This window comes from Gallus gallus, chromosome 1 (genome assembly GCF_016699485.2).
Source record: "Gallus gallus isolate bGalGal1 chromosome 1, bGalGal1.mat.broiler.GRCg7b, whole genome shotgun sequence".
In the NCBI taxonomy this organism is placed as follows: domain Eukaryota; kingdom Metazoa; phylum Chordata; class Aves; order Galliformes; family Phasianidae; genus Gallus; species Gallus gallus.
The window spans coordinates 87,026,660-87,047,577 of record NC_052532.1 but is presented as its reverse complement, the minus strand read 5'-3'; the positions used below and the strand labels follow the sequence as shown (position 1 = coordinate 87,047,577).

General features: G+C 38.1%; 1 long non-coding RNA gene across 3 annotated transcripts in view; it reads right to left on the bottom strand.

The window, feature by feature from the left end:
* LOC112530378 overlaps nucleotides 1–20,918 on the bottom strand; it is a 327,141-nt gene that overhangs the window by 294,460 nt on the left and 11,763 nt on the right. For all 3 annotated transcript variants that reach the window (XR_003071999.3, XR_005862045.2, XR_006930999.1), the window contains one exon: nucleotides 19,273–19,443. This is a non-coding gene — a long non-coding RNA (uncharacterized LOC112530378). The remainder of the gene's footprint in view (nucleotides 1–19,272; nucleotides 19,444–20,918) is intronic.

Below are 20,918 nucleotides of genomic sequence, written 5' to 3'. Positions count from 1 at the left end.
ACAAGTTGGTATATTCTAAGTCTATACCCAAAATTTGTCCTGTGTTGGGACAAGCAGTCTAATCACAATCAAATCCTTTAACCATTGAGTCTAGTCAACACATAACGAAGGACATGAAGAAAAATAAGCATCTTGAGAATGTTTTTTTGTTCTGCATTTACCCTGCTCATTTAACTCCCTCCCCCCTCAATCTATGCTGTTCTTTATCTCTTCATTCTACAGAATAGTTTAGTTACACAAGTGGATAAGCACATCTAATATAAATAAGAAGAAATTAGTTTAAAAATGCATTCTACTACAATGTAAAATTTTATTTCCCATTTTAAGCACATTTTCCTTTAACATGTCTTATATATTTCATTAACAGATGTTTAAGAGCATTCTTAGGGGTGTATGCACTTCAGCTTTGGGGGTGAGTGTTTCTGAGTGGAGGATTGGGAAATGAGTTTGAAATCAGAATAAGAGATTTTCCCAGGTAACCAGAGATAAGTAAAGAGGAAATGGCATCGAGTTGTGCTAGGGGAGGTACAGATTGGAAGATTGGATATTAGTAAGAATTTCTTCTCAGAAAGAGTGGTCAAACATTGGAACAGGCTAACCAGGGAAGTGGTGGAGTCACTGCTCCTGGAGGTGTTTAAGGAAAAGGTAGATGTAGCATTTAGGGACCTGGGGTTTAGAGGGCAATACTGGTAGCAAGTGGATTGTTGGACTAGATGAACTTAGAGGTCTTTTCCAACCTTAATGATTCTATGATTTCACTGAAAACAAACAATGTGAAGAAAGTCGTCTACACTAAACAACCATAGAACACAGAAAGACTTACTGCCATCTTCTAAACATCAGTGACTTCTAAGTAGCTCTCATCTTATACTGGCACCAGCAGGGCTTTACTGTGTTCAGAAGAAATCAAGAAGTCATGCTGAGTGGAACTAGCACATGTAGTCTCTAGGTTCATTTCACAGAGGCTTTAGAAAACATGAGCCTTCTGGGGAATATTTAGCCCATTTCACTACAGTAGGAAAGCAATCCAGAACACAAATAATGTAAGCTCCAAATTCCACTGTTGATGCAATTTCCAAACTTTTCCACACTTCCTATGCAGCAAATATCATTTAGCAGTTAGAGTTGGCCTAGTAAATTAACGACAAAAAGGTGCACAAGTAAGATCTTACAGGATTTTCATTTGTCTATTCATAACAGGTGAAGAACATAGCAATCAGAATTACTTTTATTTACATTAATGTTATTTAAATTTGCTTTTTTGACATCTCTGATCTGAGACTAGGAATATGTTTGGCATTCATATTCTACAGAGCTATTCTACAGAGATTTATTTAAAGGAAAGCTGAACAAACAGTGAGGCACAATTATGAAAACATTAGGAAAAGTATTTCACTTTCATTAAGTCTGTAATGTGAAAAAAGATCTGAAAGATCAAATACTCTGTGGAAACAGAATAAAAATCTATTTATATAAATCAATAAGCTTAATCATGGGATAAATTTAACTGAGGTAAGAACTAGGAAAACAGAAATAAGTGGCAAATTATTGCGAAAATGGTGCATTTTAGACCAATTGTGTGAAAATAATGACTTTCATGTCACTGTAGCAACCTGTTTAAGTGTTATGCATGTTCGTCTGAGTGGGGAGTGTGTCCTCAACAGTTCTCTGCTGAAGTACCTGAAAAGACAGTTTATAGGCTGACTACATCCTCACCAAAATTCCATCCACAAGAGTTGGAATTGCAGGGTGATTTGTACCTCAGTATGAAAATATTGTTATGTGTTCTCTATCAATTAACCTTAGCTTGAATTTTCTCACAAAGGAATAATTAACATTTGTATGAATTTGACAAGCATTGTCTATTTCCACCTCTTATACTGCTTCTGGACTATTTCAGTTATGAGACCACAGGAATGTATAGATAGGACAATGGACTTCAAGAAAATGCTCTAGTTCATCCATCTCTGAAACCCTTCCTCTTTACTACCTTGCCAGAACTGATAGGATAACCTTCTTGTTACTCTATTGTATTATCTAAAGCACTGCCTAAAGCAATTTGCCCACTGACTATTTTGTCATGGTATCTTGTCTAGCAAGTGCTTTCCAGAACAGCAACCAAGAGAAAAAAAGGAAGGATAAGACTGCATCTGATCATTTGTCTGCCTTCTGCAGTGCCCCCAAATTAAACTTATTCAAAATAGTATTATATTCCCCAGTGGCTTTTGTTCTTGCATGGCCTCTAGGCAACTTCTAGTGTCAAAAGAACAAAACCCTGTTGCTTGTAACAGTCTGATAGTACATAAAGAAATGTGCCAGGATATGGTAGATACTGTTTCCAATTCAAAAAAGAGAGGCCAGATCCTTAGCTGATACAACATGGGTCTTCATTTTACTGAAATTTGGATGTTTCTATAAATAAGATCTTAGGAAAATGCAGCATCAACATATCAAACAAACTAAACCAAAAGAGATGGCAGCATAACCTACTTCAACAACTAAAATTCAGTATATTCCATGGAATATTCCTTCTTTCAGTGGTTTAGTTGTCTATATCATTATTCCTTCTGTGATAGAAAATTACTTTAAGAAAAATAAATTTTCTGTATTTTTTTTTTCAGAGAAGAACATCAAGGAAGATGGAAGTGGCATGAGGATCTAGAACTGATCCTTATTTATAAAATTTTTGTATAATACTGATCAAAGTGTCTGCAGTTTCATTTTCTTAGTGATTTAACGATGAGGAGGAGACTGAGTACAATACTTATTTAAAGTGTAGTTTCTTGGCTTTTGTCTTTAATACAGCCAGTCAAAAAGTGAAACAGTTGAGCAAAGAAGCAAGTAGCTTTGACTTCATCAAGAAGGAAAAAGCTTTTCTTCTTTTCCTTCCTTCCCTCCCTCCCTCCTTCCTTCCCTCTTCCCTTCTTCCCTTCCTCTCTCTTTCTTCCTCTCTTCCCCTCTTTCTTTTTTAAGTCTTTTATAAATCCCAGACATATTAGCTGACTTTTTTTTTTCACTAGCCAACCTCGAGGTTTCATGTTGCCAATGCTGCCTAAACAGATGTCTTATTAAATCTGCACAACACACCAGGTTTAATTATGTTCCTCTTATATATTATTAATAAAACAATTTTATAGAGTAATAATTACAGTTTGTGACAAAACTTACATTAATTTTGCCTAACAGAAAAACATTTCTTCTTGTCTTTCTGTAATCTGAACTGTAAACACAAGTTAATAAGGTGAGAAAATCTATCCTTTGGTGTTTTTACTGAGCTTCTCTACCTTGAGCATATCTGGAAAGGACATATTTAATTCCTTTCATTTTAATGACTGACTCAAAAATACATTTTCTCCCTAATGCCACAATGAACTTTCTACAGAGATATTCAGCTACTTAACAGCTTTCTGTACTAAAGAACAAGGAAGTTTGGTATGTGCAAAATGCCTTATATTGCTTTTTAATGTACCGTATGCTAATTGCTTTCTGTAAAGTTTCATATTTCTTTAGTATCCAATCAAAATGTGTGGTGAACTCTATAATTTGAGGTCTCAATACCTCTTCTTTGATTGCTCTTCTTGCTGCATAAACACTCTGAGTTCATGTTCTGTAATCATCACCTGTCTCAGCATTTCTATTTGTTTTTTTTATTAGCAGGTGAAATAAATTAAATCTGGAGATGAAGAAAGAGCTGCATAGGAGACAAGGACTTCTGAAAGCTAAATTTAGATAGATGGATAGGGATATCAAGTTTTGATCTCCTAGTACTTCCCTTGGAAAGTGAATGTAACAGTGTTTATTCCATATCTGCAGTAAGAGAACTTACTGTTCTGGTACAGTCAGCATTTTCCATCATGAACTCTTCTACCTCTTCTAAATTTATAAACTCGGATTTTTTCTCATTCCTTTCTGAAATCTGCTTAACTCTTTGTTACTGCTGCTTTATGTTAATGCCTGCCAGTGCTACCTTTCCTGATCGACATCATGGGCTACCATACTAAGACTTCAACTCAGAGCCAGAAGTCTTACACTCTTGTGGTGTTTGGAGATTAGAGTGAGCACCTCTGTCCAGGTTTGCAGTGGTATTTCTGCACCAGGGTGAATGAACACAGTTGCCAAATTTTATGTGAGATCTTTCAAAAACTTAACTGCATATCCTCTGACTACAGTATTTGTTTAGGTTGCACATAAACTATAAACATACGAACTCCAGGATCCACTATTCAGGTCAAAGATTGGGCTAAAAATGATGGCTTTGGTATGGTTATGTGCCTGCATTGCTGTTTTGTGAAAATCAGGTCATGGGAAGGAGGTTGGCAGACTTCTGTACTCATGGTTCCTAGGTTGCAGCCAAAATGTTCATCTAGACCTGGAAGCTTGGAGGTGGCTGCAGTCTTCATGTTCAGATACTACCACAGGTTATTCTGGCCCAGCTGAATTCTGTGTTCCTCACATTAGCTGTTCCTTTCCTTTCTCTTCAGATACAGGAACATACATTTTTCATGCTCCTTCACCGATAAACCAGGATAAATTAAAGGCTCTTTCTTCAAGTCAGTAAGATGTGTGCCTTTGCTGTCTGTGAAAATACAGGCCCTAACAAGAGTTTCTTCTGTTTAGGATAATTTCATTTCCTTTTTGAAGCCTTAAAGGGATATAATAACAAAGGCAAAGGCATAAAAACAGTACCTGAGACACAGGCAACTTTTTAGCCTGCAGTAGACTATAGGCATGAAATTGTCATTTTTAACAAGTATTATCTACATAATGTGAAATGTTCCAGCATGTTCTCCATATCCAATTGCCCAAAATATTTTGCAGCAACAACAACAACAAACTATGAGAAGAAACTTAGTATTCACCCAAGTTTTATGATTCTGCAATTCCTTCTGGTATCCATAGGGTATTGTAACAAAAAAAAAAAAAAAAAAAAAAGGCACACCAGAAGACATTCTCCTCACTGAAGTTCAGTTGAGCTCACAAAATGCATTGAAAACTGCCCAAGAAAGTGATGTATTTACAAGTTAATTTAAATCTTGCTGTTATTTACTTGTTTGGTCTTGTGTTCAGTGCTTAACCTGGGGGGAACAAGTACCACCATGAGAGGCTGGTTGGTTGTACGACTGAAAGAATAACTTGTCTGTATAGAAGCAAGATAGAAAACAATACATTCTCTCCAAAAGAAAAATGGAAACTACTTCTTGCTTCTCAGGTTGATAGTTTTTTCTTCTTCAACGTAAGTTAATTAATCTAAACTCAGGTTGCATCACTGAAGGTAAAGTGGTGATATAGATTTGCATTATTTCAGAGCCTCGGTCATAGTTTATATTGACACTGCCTCTAACTTCAAGAGCATGAAAGAGTAAAACATAACTTTCTACCTTGTTTCTGGCTTAGAGCAATCAATGTCACTGACAGGAATTTTTCCTTTTGGCTGTAACTCCTGGATGGCACAATGCCAGCACAAGGCAAAAGCCTTGGCTATAGTTTTGTATGCCTTTATGGGCGTGGGTGAGTTACGCTAACACAGACAGCTGTAGGTAGATGTTTCCTTGCTGGATTCCCAGTGGGGAGTAGGAAGAGAGATGCAGCATAAAGATTTATCTTATGAAGTTCCTTAATTTTATTTATTTATTATTTATTTTGTTCTTTTGAACAAGCAAATCCTTCTTGACAGACAGGCCTTCACAGATACACAGCACAAACATCCACCTTGAATCCAGCCAGCTACAGAGCAGTGTCTCTAAAAAAGCTTTCAGAAAACCTGGCAGACATAGGAACAGAAAGGGTTTTGTGCTAATGGGAAAATTATATCTAGCTTTACTTTGTTATTTTTCTATTGTTTCTTGGAAGCAGTAACATCTTCTTTCTAATTTCAGTAGCACTATCTATGTATGCTTCTTTCTGTGAGTAGCACAGGGATTAAGAAGCCACTGATCACAGTGCTTCAACTCCTTCATTCCAGTTAAATAAACAGCTAGATAGGTGCTTTCCCAGTCCTGCCACTGGGAACAGTTGTGAACTGCTTCTGTAGTTCTAATTCAAAGTGTTCTGTTGCAAATTATACAACAGCTATAGCTGTTGAGAATGTACCTGGAACCACCTTAACCTCAGCAGATTCTGTTATTTTAATAAAGAAGTGGGCTTCTTCCTTATTCTTTCTGCACCAAAATATCAGGATGATTAGTATACCTAAGTCCACACACCTACCTTGTTCTGTAAAAATATCTTAATCCCTGCTCGTTTTGCCTTCTGTCTAGGCATGCAAAAATTCCCTTTCCCTCTAACAAAAATAGCCCAGATGTCACAAAGGAGAAAAGCCATAGCTTATGCTCTTCCTGTAAATTCCCACTTCAGCTCCTTTTATTTCATGAGTCATCACTGCTTGTTACTTCAGTTGCTCTTCAGCTTCTGGAACTCATGTAAGAAACTTCACAAAGTTACGCTTAGGTCATTTACTGATATCATAGGTACTTCAAAAACCACTTCAAGCAGCAATTCATTGGACCCAATGTGGGTACCAAAATAAAAACAGCTACTGGCAGACTTACAAAAAATAAAAGCTGATAAAATTAAAAAGCAATGTTTTCTTAGGACATTTCACCAAATAGGTAACACTTAATAGTAACCAGACTACAGGTGAAAGGGAAGACAAAATCGTACAAGCAGCTTGTCTGGCCTTCATTTGATTTACATGGCAATTGATAGTAGCATCCACAGTCTGCAATGATTTACAAGAGCTTGCCACCCTTCATCCTTATGAGAGAAAAATGGATTACCATGTTATTTAAGGGGAATGCAGTCCCTCTCACGAGAGTCTATGGTACAGTACTGTGTACTGAAAGTCTTAAGACCAGGCAGCACAGAACTCAGCTGAGAAGGGAGGAAGGTGAGTCTAATTGGATCCTCATGTAACAGATTTGGCCACAGCAAGAATCCCCCAGGGTCCTTCAAGAGAGGAAACTCAGATCTTAGCCCTAAGCAACTATTTTTAGAGACAGGCTGGGAAGTACTACTTTGTAGCCTATAGTCCGTTTCAGCAACTTCAGAGCTAAAGAAACGGTTGACTGCTTTGCTGAATCAAGTTCCAAAATCACATAGGACATCCCTACCTCGGGAAAGTGTGGTATAATAAGACTTCTGCTAGGTAAGCTATGCTTCATATTTCCTTCCCCCTTCCACATAATCTAATTCATTCCTTGCAATGGACAGTATGGTATGGTCCTTAGTCAGATTCTTAAATAGGGAAAATCAGGACTATGGAGTCACTGACTCAAAATGAAGATTCAATGGATTTTTTTAAAGTTATTATTATTGTTGTATCTCATTTACCTTGGAGTTTAAAACAACAGCAACAACAAAAGAAATATTATAAGGGAGAGAACGAAAGAACTTCAGAACTTCTCTAAAATGAAAGAAAGTTGCTGAGCTGTTGTAAGCAGCTAATCAAAGTCTTCAATCTAATCTTTCTATTCTTTATTTATAATTGATGGAGTTGATTGAGATAGAGAACTTTCACTGTCAAGGCATTTTTGTTTGTTATTGATACCTCATGGTATATTTGTCATGGTATATTTTGAATGTCATGGTATATTTTGAATACAAAATAAAACTTGAAAAACTAAACACAGTTAGAATCAAAGTGGCAGTCTAATAATAAACGGATCCACACAGTTTTAGTAGAGTAATACTTATATATATATGTTTATATATGTACGTATATATGGTAATATACTGTTTATAAATAATTAAATATGCAACTTAGATCTTTCACTAATTCAAACTAAAGAAACCAGCCACAGAGGCAGTTTGCTCCAAATTTTCAGATGAGTAGCAGCCGAATTTCTCTGTGTATACAGACATGCGCAGAAGTAGTATAAAGCTGTTAGACTTGAATGTTCCAGGAGACAGAAGTAACAGTCTCTACTAGCAAAAACTTGTTGCTCAGCAAGAACGAACTCATGCCCTTATACAGTGCTGGAAGTTACTTGTCTTTCAAGAAGGTAAAGCTTTTCTAATTGCCTCCAAACGGAAAGACGACCAGATTGCCAAGTGACGTACGCACTCTCATGGCTGGGAGCTTTGTCTGGAAAAAAACAAAAATCCAGGCCCAGACTAGTAATAGCATTGTTGCTTCCTGTTCCTGTGAATGTTAAGGAGGAACAAAAACACACTCATTCACAAAAAATGGAGTAGAAATATGCAGTATGTGGGAACTACCCACATTGCAGGACAATTCTAAACCATGAGACGTTTCAGAAATCATGCAGTTTTCTATATAATTGAAGGTTCTATTTTATATGTTTGCAATAAGTTACAATGACTCATTAAGAGACAAAGCAGGTACAGAACTACTTACAGATGCTAGTATGGATTTTAATGAAAGGATTCTAGGATAACAGGATTACTGTAAAATCTTAATTCCTCTTGACCTCATCCATTATTCTCCAGGAGCTCTTGAAACCATAAATACTGGTCAAAAGTGCTCAATTATATGCTCGTATAAATTAAATTCAATATTCAAATAGCATTATAAGCATACATAACACTTTGTTATCTATGTAAGAGTAGATTCTGACTAAGGTCCTACACTTAAATAGAAATGGTATAATATGGCCTGAAGTGCATAAGAATCTGCCAATATCCCTACAGATGTATAGAAGTTTCTCAGTCCTGAAGAGCTTAGAGCTAAAGCAATGGCACTATTATTGACTGCTAAGAAGTTAAGGTGTGGATAGGCAGCTACTCAGTGACTTTATGCTGTCTTTTCACACATAAGTACTAGATTTCTACAATGCACACATTTAGAAGGATGGATCTACAAGGTGTGCTCCAAAAGAAATGCCTCCTATCTCGTTACGTTGGCCCACAATGTCAGAGATAGATGTTGATGGTACGGCAGTAGAGACGGAACCTCCCCTTCAGTGTTCTATTACGTTTTGTTGCCAGGTGACAGTTGGCAGCAGAGGGGCAGACTGACAAAATGGCATCTGGCATGAAAGTGCATATGAAGTAAAGGTGTGGAACTGAATTCCTCCATGAAGAAAAAACTGCACCCACTGACATTCATTGATGTTTGCTGAACTCGGATGGAGGCCAAACAGTGGGGCAGATGTTTACAAGTGCAGTATGCAGGCTTTTGTTCATTGCTGGCAAAAATGCTTACCTAGTGGTGGTGACTGTGTTGAAAAACAGTGTTTTGTGCATAAGAATTATGCTCTATCAAATAGTGTTTTTGTGCTCTTTGTATCTGCTGCAGTTCCCAGGGAAATAAATAGGAGGCAGTACGGCAGTACTCGGAGGTCCGAGTGACCTACATTATACCTCCTTAGAATAGAGAAAACTAAATTCATGAGCCTAATCCCACCCCTCCCCCCAACTTGAGAAAAATAAGCACCTAACTTGAACATCGAAATTCAGCATGAAATTACCTCCCCACATTGTCACCACCAATTATATAATAACAAAATAAGCTTTTAGATAAGCACATCAGTACTGCAATACAAAGCACTTCTACCAACATGTCCCTAGCTCTAGTCTATACGGGTTTAAAAGAAAGAGCTGCTGTTTGTAAAAGTGGTGGTCAGCATTCAGTTTCAAGTGAGTAGTGTTTGCTCTGACAAACGCTGCCACGACATTTTGTATAAGCTTAGAAGAGTCCAAAGACTGAATAAATACTGACACCAAGGTCTCCACTTTCCTAAAGTAAGGGGGCTCCAAAGGTCAGGGAGAAGTCTTGTGCAAAAGTCAAGTCTTGTGCTCTTGTGTCAAGGAAATGCAACTACAGCTGTCTGTTATATCTTCTGTATGAATAAATAGAGGTTGAATTTCAACATCCAAATCTGTCGGCAGCATTAAAATGTTATGTCCCAGTAAAACAGAAAGCAACTCCTTGTTAGCAACTTCATGAAGAATGCTAAAGACTGAACACAGATCTTGCAAGGCCTTGGTGTTTGTCTTGTCAGCTTAAGAAGGACACGTGTTGATGCTACAAGTTCCCAGCCCCTTTGTGTGAATATGTAGGAAACATGAGCTCTCTCCTGCTGTCATTTTGATGTCAGATGCAGAACTAAAACAAACAAGTGGGGCAAGGAGGGGAAGGTTTGCAGTTAATTCTGTCTTTGCACATAAACAAGTATTTCTATTCCTGCTTAAATTGGGAAGGAAGTCATTTTATACACAGTATGCTTCCTTTCAGCTTTACTCACACAGAGACAAAGAGACTTATTGAAAAAAGATCAGTTATGTTTTCCAGGTCCTGTTATGCTTTGGTGACACTGGAGCAGTCAGAACTCTATGAAAGCAAGGACTCTAGTAATAGAAATGACTGCTGCCGTTTGATTGGGTTTGTTGGTGCAGGCTGCAGAGTTTCTTCACTCACCTCTCAGTCAGATGCGTAGGGACAGACATGCTTTGGTTATTCGATGGCCAGAAGAGTTTGACAACACTTATTTTACTATAAATCACAAACTCAGATAAATCTTTAACAGGAACTATCAGATCTAGCAACAAGCTACAACTGTGTTCGCCACATGTTCCCAATTTTCTTGCTTCCTCTATATGTCAATCCTGCAAACACATTGTTGATTACCTGCACATGAGCAGCCCAGCCTACTTTGATGCATATATCTGACGTAGTTTACTTACTCCCGACTTACTATAAATAACCTAATAGAAAGGACTCAATGGGGCTCCTATCGCCTCTTGCAAAGGGAAATTGGGGCCCCAAAAGTTTGAGACGTTCTTGAAAACTAACCACAGGAATCTTTCAAAATCTGAGCCAAGATCTTCATGAAGCCACATTGACAGAGACCAGTGAAATTCTTTAGAATACAAATGTACAATGACTGCATTCTTTGTTACGAGTATGAGTGTGTACGTGGTTAAAGAAACCATAAGATTTCCACAGTTGTTACAGGTTTTTGAGATCTTGAGAGTCTGAAAAGTACTACATACATAACATTGATATACATTTAAAAATATGAGCAACACTTAGCTTCGCAGTGTATTACTCTTGCCACTTTCTGTAATTTGAGATCATAAGCTATTCACCTTCACGAAGCCTTAGTTTTACTGCATTTTAAAAGCTATTTGATTTCCAATATTCTCCTGCTAAGCTTCACATGCCGAATCTAAAAATTTCTGGCAGGCACAATTTTGGCCCAAATAGTTGGTGGCCAATTCACTTAGAAGACCATGCAAAAACTCTTTGCAAAATGATGTAAATAAATAATGTAGATCAAAATGCAAGCAGAAAAAAATGTGCTTCGGCATTTGAAGTATGCTTTGAAAACTTGACAGCACAAAATTATGTTCCTCTTCAGCTGCTATTTCCTTTTTTCTCTGAAGAATTCCTCCATTCATTAATGGTCTACTGATTACAAGCACCTCGGGATCTGGACCCCATTTGAAAGTGTGCATACCTGGCCAGATGGAAGTCAAAAAACTGCGTTTGAGTTACTTCCCAAAAGTATAACTTCTGGTGATAAATGTTCCAAAAAGAGGAAGAGAGAGAGTTTATAAATCCCTCTCTTGGTGCTGCTTGACGCAGTCTCCATTTTAAATGAGAATATGAGCTCATGTGTAAGGAGCTTGTTAATAATACAAATAGTAAAAGCAAAGAAAATAAATTACTACAAGTGGTCTGCTAAAGGAACATAATCTGTGAACGTATTTATGAATATCCAATACAATGTACTCTTGTTGTTTATGCAGTGTTTGCCACAATCCTTCTTGCAAACTGGTTACTAATCTGACAAGTAGTTCCAGCCCTTGGAGATTCGGTATGTTAGTCTTTAAATTAAACACAACATATTGAAAATGGGAAGGGGAAAAGAATAAAAGTAAAAAAGAAGAAAAATAAAAGAATGTATTGACTACGCTGCTTCCCCATGATTTTTGTTCTGTTTCACACTTTTCATACAGCTTTCCTAAGAGATCGTCGATTCATGGAAATCAAACAAACAAAAACCAAAATAGCACTCTATGCAGCACCAGGTGCTTAAATAAAAGAATAGCCCTGAATGTTAGCAGATTCTCAGACACAAATGTCCTTTCCTCAGAGAAGATAACTGGAGGACAGCCAGCATTGTCCAATGCAAACTCACCAGAGATTCACACATAAAACTCACACAGACACAAAAAGACAAAATTAGGTCCCATATACTAAAAGAAATAACTAAAAATAGAATAATAGAATAGAAATAACTAAAAACTAGAAATACTAAAAGAAATTAAAAAAAAAAAGTGGTCTTTTGTTAGCAATCTGATTGAGAAGATGCTTCTCTTAAAGCTTTCAACAGATATCCTCGTGTACCCACTGATGGAACTTCATGCCTGTAGACAGTACATTACACTGCAGAAATGATCTTTGCTTTGTGAGTCCTAACAGGTTGTTCTTTTGGTCTTTTTACAATAACAACTTGGTAGCTTTGGCCTATTTTTCTTGAGCTCCTTCAGCAAGGGTCATTGGCTGCACTCACCTACTCCTACATTTCATGTATGCTGGTTATGACTCCAAGTAAACAGGGAAGCCAGCAGCTGCTCATGAAGATGAGCTTTTGAAGAGGAGAAGGCTTGAATGAACAGTAAATCCAGGCAGACTGCCTTCATTTTAGTCTCATAGTCTAGCAGAACACCCAAAGGACTGTTTGCTGAGCAATGCCAACTTTTCAACCACTCTCTGAGAGTTAAGTGCTTCAAGAAGAAAAACAACTGCACGCTAAATGATTGTAGAGAGATACTCTTACTGCTTTTAAAGGGAAAACCCACAATTTTAAACAAGGAAATTTTGTATGCAACAAGTTAAAGTGGAATGAAATGGCTACATGGTATAAAAGCACTGGGATTTTAGTTGAGGGGGGAAACAATGACTTTGCTTATCAAATAACGTATGAGCTGTTTAAAATGAAAAATCAGCCATGGATGTACTCCCAATCTGTAGTTTGAACAACAGCTAAATTTAGTCCTGATATTGAAACAAGATCAGAGTTGTTTCAGATCTCCCAGGAACAACCTTCTAGACTGTCATTACTAGATTTTGGGTTGGATGGTAACATTCATGACATTTTTTTAAGCTTCTTGTTCTCGATCTCATTCCAATCCGGTCCATAACATAGGCCTTTCTCAGCTCCAGGTCCATCTCAAATTTATATTTCTATATATAGTTCAGAATTAGAGCCATGCTAAATTTTAAGGAAATGAAAACCTGCAAATGACCCTCTAATTCTGCCTGTCTGTCCTCGTAATACAGAAGACGCTTCATGTTTCAGCACCCATTCTTCTTGTTCCAGCATTCCCTAGCTTAAAGCAGGCCGTGCCTAGTAAGAACAAAGCAGGGACAGCTTCTGCAGGAGGTCTGTTAGTAGTCTTACATCTGCTGAATTTTATTATATTTTGTCTTTTAAGGAAAGCTTAAATCTCTAAAAAGTTTTAGCAGATGTATTTTTGAACATTTAACCCAACAGTCATTGTTCAAAGAAAACAACGTTTGTCACATTTCCTTTTTTAAGAGTAGAACAATGGCAGGACTGGAATGAAAAAGGGCAAAGAGAATGATTAGCAGTGGATGTTCCTGCTACTGTTGCTTAGGGGCTGTCCCCGTCACATTCGAATAAGCCTTCTAAAACTCGATGATTGTTGTTTTTGTAGCAAAGGAAGTGATCAAATTAACCACAGACCATTTGTTTCTCCTGTTGCTAACTCATTTCATTTCTTACCAATGTCTAAATGTACTGTGGGATTCTTTTGCTTGTTAGAGATTATTTCCTGCATGCCTATGTAGGTATTCTACCGCTACAATTATCAATGCAAAGAAAAGTTTTTCTTCTTAAATGCTTTCTTATTTCAGGCACCCACCTTGAAACATCTCAGCAGAACAGGTATTCAGCACTTTTGTCACCTCGGAGGAACCAAAAACTGAAGCATCAAAATCAATAGATTGTGTCTGAAACATTAAGCTAAAACAGCATGCACTTTTAATAGGTCAAAAAATCAATAGCAAATTATATTCTCGAAAGTAGAAATGATAAGTGACAACACGTCTGCAGATGACAGAACCACTGCCTGTGAAAAAATGGGGAAGGAAAGTAATTTAAATAAACCACAGGGCTATCCTTCAGAGGAGCAGCTTGTGTAAGTCTCCACTGAGTGTGAGAAGCATCATGACCTTAGAATTTCTTCAATCCAGTTCCTGTTGATGTACCTAATGTTTAGATTACTTATCAGTTCAGAGAAAAATAAATGTCCCCTTACAAGTCTTTATTCTCTACCCATTTTTTTTACTCAAGCACACATTTAACACAGTGCTTTTCTGCCTGTTTGCCCTCTCTTAAGAATAGATGATTTGGAAGAAGACAGTAAGAGACAGCTTAATTTCACTTCCCCTGCCTGTTCAGATTAAGCGAGACAACGCAGAGGCTGAGAGCAGCAGAAAAGGCTGCAGTTGGAATAAGGTAAATTGTTACAACCAGGCAGCAGGAAGGAAATGGGAAGATTTTTGACTCACAGGTGTGTCTGAGTCAGTGTTTCTTGTGACGACAGCTGGGAGAGGTGATAAAATTATGCACTTCCCCTTTCTTGGGCTATGATTTCAAAACAGCCAGCAGTGAGAAGCCATCGGCTTACAATGTCTCTGCTTCAGCGACAGCAAGAAGAGTTGGAAGCACCAGGACTGCATTCCAAATCCTTTTCAGATGCATATTATGAAAGAACATCTTCCCTCTTCCAACCACTACATACTATTTAAAATTTAGTGGGAGAAAAGTCTGATGTTAAAATTATTTATGAATAACCACTCATGGTTATAGTTTCAAATGACTTCCTAATTACTGCCTTACTTCCAGTGTTGCTTTTAAATTCTAAATTTTAATCACAAGGGCACGTGTGTTGCTTTCACAGAGATAATTAGCACATGCATTACAGTGTCAGTTCTCTCTGAAGGGAACCGCCTATAAATTTGGGAAGCTTTTTGAACTGAGTCATCTCCAGTTTTGGAATGTGCTACTTAAATAGTCTTATTTTCTGGTTTTGGACGAAAGTGGATTTTTAAATACTACTGAGAGGGATTCTTGAAGTCTTTCGTAGAGGCCAGAATTGCTAGAATTATACTTTCCCGACAGAAGCTAAAGATTAGCACTAAGGTCATCCCAGAACAATAAAAGCCAAGTGATTACAACTCTTCTATTCTCCCTACCTCCCTTTCCCTCAAATAGCTCCCATTACAACAGAAATGTTCTGCATTTTGATAGTCAGAATCTTCTGACAAATTAAGGAGCACTTTCTTGTCACTAATGACCTCCACTTCATTCAAATTTGATCCAAAACTTATATACGTTTAAATATTCAAAAGCTTTTACAGCTTCTTCTGAAGAATCAGATAAAGGAGGAAAGGTTTGGGGCCATTCATTGCAAAGGATTTCTACCATCAAAGGGGCACAAGTCCATACTGAATATCAGGTCATTTGAAATGCACCTTTGATTTCCAAGTAGCCAAGTACACCCTCAGCACTTGGCAACTATAAAGCAGAATAATTTTGACCTTGCCCTTTTCCTCTGTATGCTAATATACCAGATAACCTAATTATTGTCATGCACTCTCAAGGTAGGAAACTGTAGTTACTGCAGCCTCTTCATCTGGGAAAAGAAAACTGTTATAAAGTGAGCCATCTAAAGAATGAATTTACTTCCAATTTCAAGTATCCTTCTTACTGCTCCTTCCATGAAAACCTCCCCTGCTCACAATTTAAATGAAAACCGATCTATATGCTTCTCTCGCAAGTAAAAGCCTGAAGTGTGGAAGAATGAATAACTTTGAACCTTAAAGTTCCTTATAAGTTCCTTAAAGTTCCCTCCTCGTCCCTACAAGAATATTTGCAAAAAAAAAAAAAAAAAAAAAAAAAAAAAAAACCACAAAAAAAAACCACATTGAAGCTGTAAGTGAGAATGGAAAAGCCATTGCTTGCACCAGGCCAACAGCATAAACAAACACAGAAATATCAGCTTTCAAAAAAGTAAAAATTCTACTCTCAAAGTCTAGCTGACGTATGCAAATGATACACAGTATTGCTCTAACAAGTGAGTACTATTCCCTCTGGGAATAATTCTATTCCAGGTAAATCTCTGGATTTCAGATAAGGTAACATTCATTCTACACTGCATTTGTAGTGGTAAAGTTACAAGTTCAGTTCAGTACTGATGCAGATCCAGGTGAATTAGTGAAAAGCAATGGTGTGCTAGACCATGATGCTGTTTCCTGGAATAGCTACCTATCAGTTTACATACTCTGTGGTACTGTGATTGGCTGGGAAAGGCAGAAAATAATCTGCAGAAGTACACTTGTTTGAACCTGAAGGAACATACTCCACCACTACTCTTCATGATACAGGAGTAAGACGTAGTTGAAGGAAGAAAAAAGGCATGGAAGTCTTAAGTACATTATTACACACACGCAAAAGACATCTGGAGCAAATGAAGAGGAAAGATCCACTCCTGGAACTGCTGCCAAAGCTGATGAGAACAAAGAAGCAGAAGAGATGTCCGGTAACATTCTTCTTGTGAACTTATACTACGGAGAATGGAGAATACAGAAGTAAAGCCATTTCCTAACTTAAGAATGATAGTTACCCAGAGTATTCAAAATCCCTTTTGACCTGTTACATGTCACACATATTGATTAAAAATAAATAAGTAAATTCAAAGTGACACGAACATAAAGTACATTAAATAAAGATATCATGAGAATCATACTGCAACTACTGTGGAAAAGTACTAAGGACAAAAAAGCAACAAATGCTGATGAGCTGAGCTTTACCCAGAACTATTAGTGATTTATTACAAAACAGCTGCATTGGGACATTTAAACTACTATTATTATTATTTTTTTTCCACTGCTAGCTGTCTGTTACTAGTTGGAAAGAGACTCTCAGTTCTACTTGTCTGCTTGGCATTTAGCACCATTCTCCACCCACACAGCCTACTTGAAATGGCACCCACACTGGAAATTTTACACTTTTAAACTTCTATTTTCCATCTGTATCAAATTCCACAACATTCCAGCTGCAATTCCAGAAGTCAACTGTATTGCCTTCATGTCTGCTCTGCAGCTCATACTCATTCTCCTTTCTTTTTTCTTGCTCTGTTTTAAGCATGTTGAGGAGCAGCTTAAACTCTAGTATACTCCATGTGGATTAAAAGTTAAAATGATAGCATCCAATACACACTAAATGAAGGAGCAGCAAATAAAAAGAGCAAAACAACTGAAAAATATATATGTTGGCTAAGTCCTGCATTCAGCTTTTACTGAATTTGAGATTTCATGATGTAATGATCTTTATTTACAGCACTGGAATGAGCGCTGCAGAATTCCTCTAATTTGGTAATGCATTTAATCCTTATCCATAGGTGTCATTACAAATAAAAAAGAGACAAATTAAAGCAAAGATAACCGTTCAGTTTGGTATACATAGATTAGATAAAGCAGCTCACTCAGGATCATTATCTGTTCTGTTTCTGCATTAGCTGCCAGAGACAATGCTGCCGAACAACAAAACTGAGCATTTCCCTCATATCCCACTGTCTCTCTGCATTTGGTGCTGACTTCCATCGAGGATAACATCTCCCACTTATGCTGTCCAAGGGCATCTCGCTTCAGCACACATTCAGTTACTGCTTCCCTTCACACACAAGTTAACTACCCACATAACCTGCCTTTGTAAAAGAGTAGCAGTGCTAAGGAAAGTAATTTGGGAAGCATCTTGCCAGCTTGGAGGGAAGGCAGAAAAATCTCTGAAAGTTAAATTTGTTACAGCTAAGGGAAAAGAAAGTATGAAAGTTTTCCAAACCTGTGTGAACAGAAATGTGGCAGATCAGCAACACCATAGTATCTAAGCTTTCTAAACTTTCCTTATCAGTTCTGTTTTTTTTACAGGCCCATCACTCATATAATAAGCAAATGAATTTTGAAATGAGCTAAGAAGCCTTATTCTAGAAAATTCCTTCCGGTGGAGGATTGCAAAGATAGATAGAGGAAAAGATCCCTGGGGCATTTCTCAATGGACAAGAATGTGTTGGTCTTGGAGAGTAACACAATCCAGAAGATTGTGAAGATGCAAGCAGTTGTGACAGTCCTTTTTTGTTGCTGTTCTTCAGTAGATCACAGGATTACAACCAAACCGTAGAGGGACAGCAAGCAGGAATAAATAAGACACGCACCCTAACTCAGGCAAAATATTCACCAGTTCTTTCAAAGCCATGCAGACAGGAAATGGAGACAGACCTGTTAGAAAATAGTTTAGAAACAGCACTACTGTACTATCCATTGCTATCAATAACCACAAATGTTCCTGTTACATTATATTATTGTAGTTACATTATATCAATTTCAAGAGGCCTTGCCTTCAACAAAATCACTTTGTTTCTTGCTTCACTTTCCCAACTCTAGCAGACATTTTGCCTTCATCTTTATAGCATTTCTTTCCTATGCCTAAATACCAAACAAGCAGACTCATAGCCCAGGAAAGAAGGTGGTACGTTCAGACACACAGTAACAAGGAGCCATCTCTTACAATTCAGAGCCCATACTTCATCGTCCATTCCAGTGCAGCTGTAGTTGGAGGTATTTCCGCATGATGCAATACCTCAGCTCCGCACACTCGGTTGTGCACAACTTTCTTTCCACAAAGACTGAAGAGGCTTTTCAGTGCCTCTGAAGTTGAAGCATTTGGATTGGCACTAGGAAATAATGAATATAAATCCATGCTCATTTAATAGAGCCATGTATTTTGGAAACTCTGAGTACGGACAGAAGGAAAGCGGCAAGTGCTGGGCTCTCAGAAGGCTCCCATAACATTACAGTAAATATCTTTTACAGATTAGAATTTCCTCCAGGGTGTCTCAAAGAGTCATTTGTCCAATAACAAGCCGATCGGAAATAATCAGAGCCAATACCACCCACAGACATGCTCTTAGTCATAGTCAAGTCTCTTGCTTCCCCTTCATGACACCAGCAGTGTCACCTATTCAGCAGCCGTATAAATTTATAACCTAGCTGAGTGGAAGGAATAGCTGCTTAGTACTTCTGCCTGTGCTTGGGATGGGATGTTAGAAGGCCAGGCAGAAAGAAGACAGAAAGAGAGGTAAAATCTCATCCAAAACATTTATCAAGAAAACATCAAGAGGGACCTGGCAGTGACCCCTTCAGTTCTCTGAGGTGACATTTCTTTTGGTTACCTTGGAAAAACAAGGAATAATAGAAACTCATTGTGGTATATAACTTACCTTTTTATGTCATTTATTCTTTCAAGCTTCCCAGTTGCCAACATGCAAGGTTAAGACAAGACAGTTCATGAATCTGTGTGGGCAGTAGGAGCTAAGATTACAGCCAAACTACTATATTTGCTTGTAATACACACAATGTCACTGTCGCAGTCAGCAAAGGCCTCTGGGGAGCTGAAAAGAAAAAAAGGCATAGAAGGTAAGAGAATAAACAGTGACAGAAACAAAGAACAGACCTTTTTCCTACATCTTTTTCATTAAGAGGTGATTCAATCTGAAGTGGACTTAGAATTTTATTGAAGATCCCTGTTAAATAGTTTAATTATTAGTAAATCTAACAGATTTTTCCTCAAAATAAGCTGTACGAACAATTAGTACTAAAAAACAAACACACACAAATTCCTTTCATATCCAGTTATTTTCCCCTTGCCCCTTCTATAATCACATAAAACAGTTTTTATCAAAATAATGTGCCAGACAAACAAACAACAAGCAATTCTGTTGAGAATTTGACAAATATCATATCATAGAATCATAGAAGGCTGCCCAGAGCCACATCCAGCCTGGCCCTGAATGCCTCCAGGGATGGGGCATCCACAACCTCCTTGGGCAACCTGTTCCAGTGCAGCACCACCCTCTGTGTGAAAAACCTCCTCCTAATATCTAACCTGAACCTCCCCTGTCTCAGTTTAAAAACATTCCCCCTTTTCCTATCACTATCCACCCTTGTAAACAGTTGTACCCCCTCCTGTTTATATGCTTCCTTCAAGTACTGGAAGGCCACAGTGAGGTCTCCCCGGAGTCTTTTCTTCTCCAAGCTAAACAAGCCCAGTTCCCTCAACCTGTCCTCATAGGAGAGGTGCTCCAGCCCTCTGATCATCTTAGTGATCCTCCTCTGTACCCTCTCCAAGAGCTCCACGTCCTTCCTGTACTGGAGGCCCCAGGTCTGGACGCAGTACTCCAGATGGGGCCTCACAAGAGCTGTGTAGAGGGGCACAATCACCTCCCTCTCCCTGCTGGCCACTTCTCTTTTAATGCAGCTCAGAACACAGTTGGCCTTCCAGGCTGCAAGCGCACACTGCTGGCTCATGTCCAGCTTCTCATCTACCAGGACCCCCAAGTCCTTCTCCACAGGACTGCTCTCAAGGAGTTCTTTGCCCAGTCTGTACAAACACCTGGGATTGCCGAAAAACCAAGTGCAACACCTTGCACTTGGCCTTACTGAACCTCATCAGGTTCTCATACGCCCACCTCTCTAGCCTGTCCAGGTCCCTCTGGATGGCTTCCCTTCCCTCCAATGTACTGACACCAAGCTGAGCGGTGCAGTCATCTGCAAACCTGCAGAGGGTGCACTCAATTCCATCATCTATAATCAATATCCTAGATACCTCCATAGCTTAAAAGCATGTGGTATATTTAGGTGCTCCTTTGACTGAACAATGCATTTCCTGATCTGCGTTTAAAATTGGCCATGGTCCTGTAATTGATAAAACCATTATGGAGAAGACTGGGCAAATATAGGAAGGAATACAGCAACATCAGGAAATAAGTACATCACCTGACTTTAAAAATAAATTCTAAGACTGTGGACTGAAGGTTTCCATTTCTACATGATTTGTATATTTGTAAATCAGGTTTACTCATCTCTT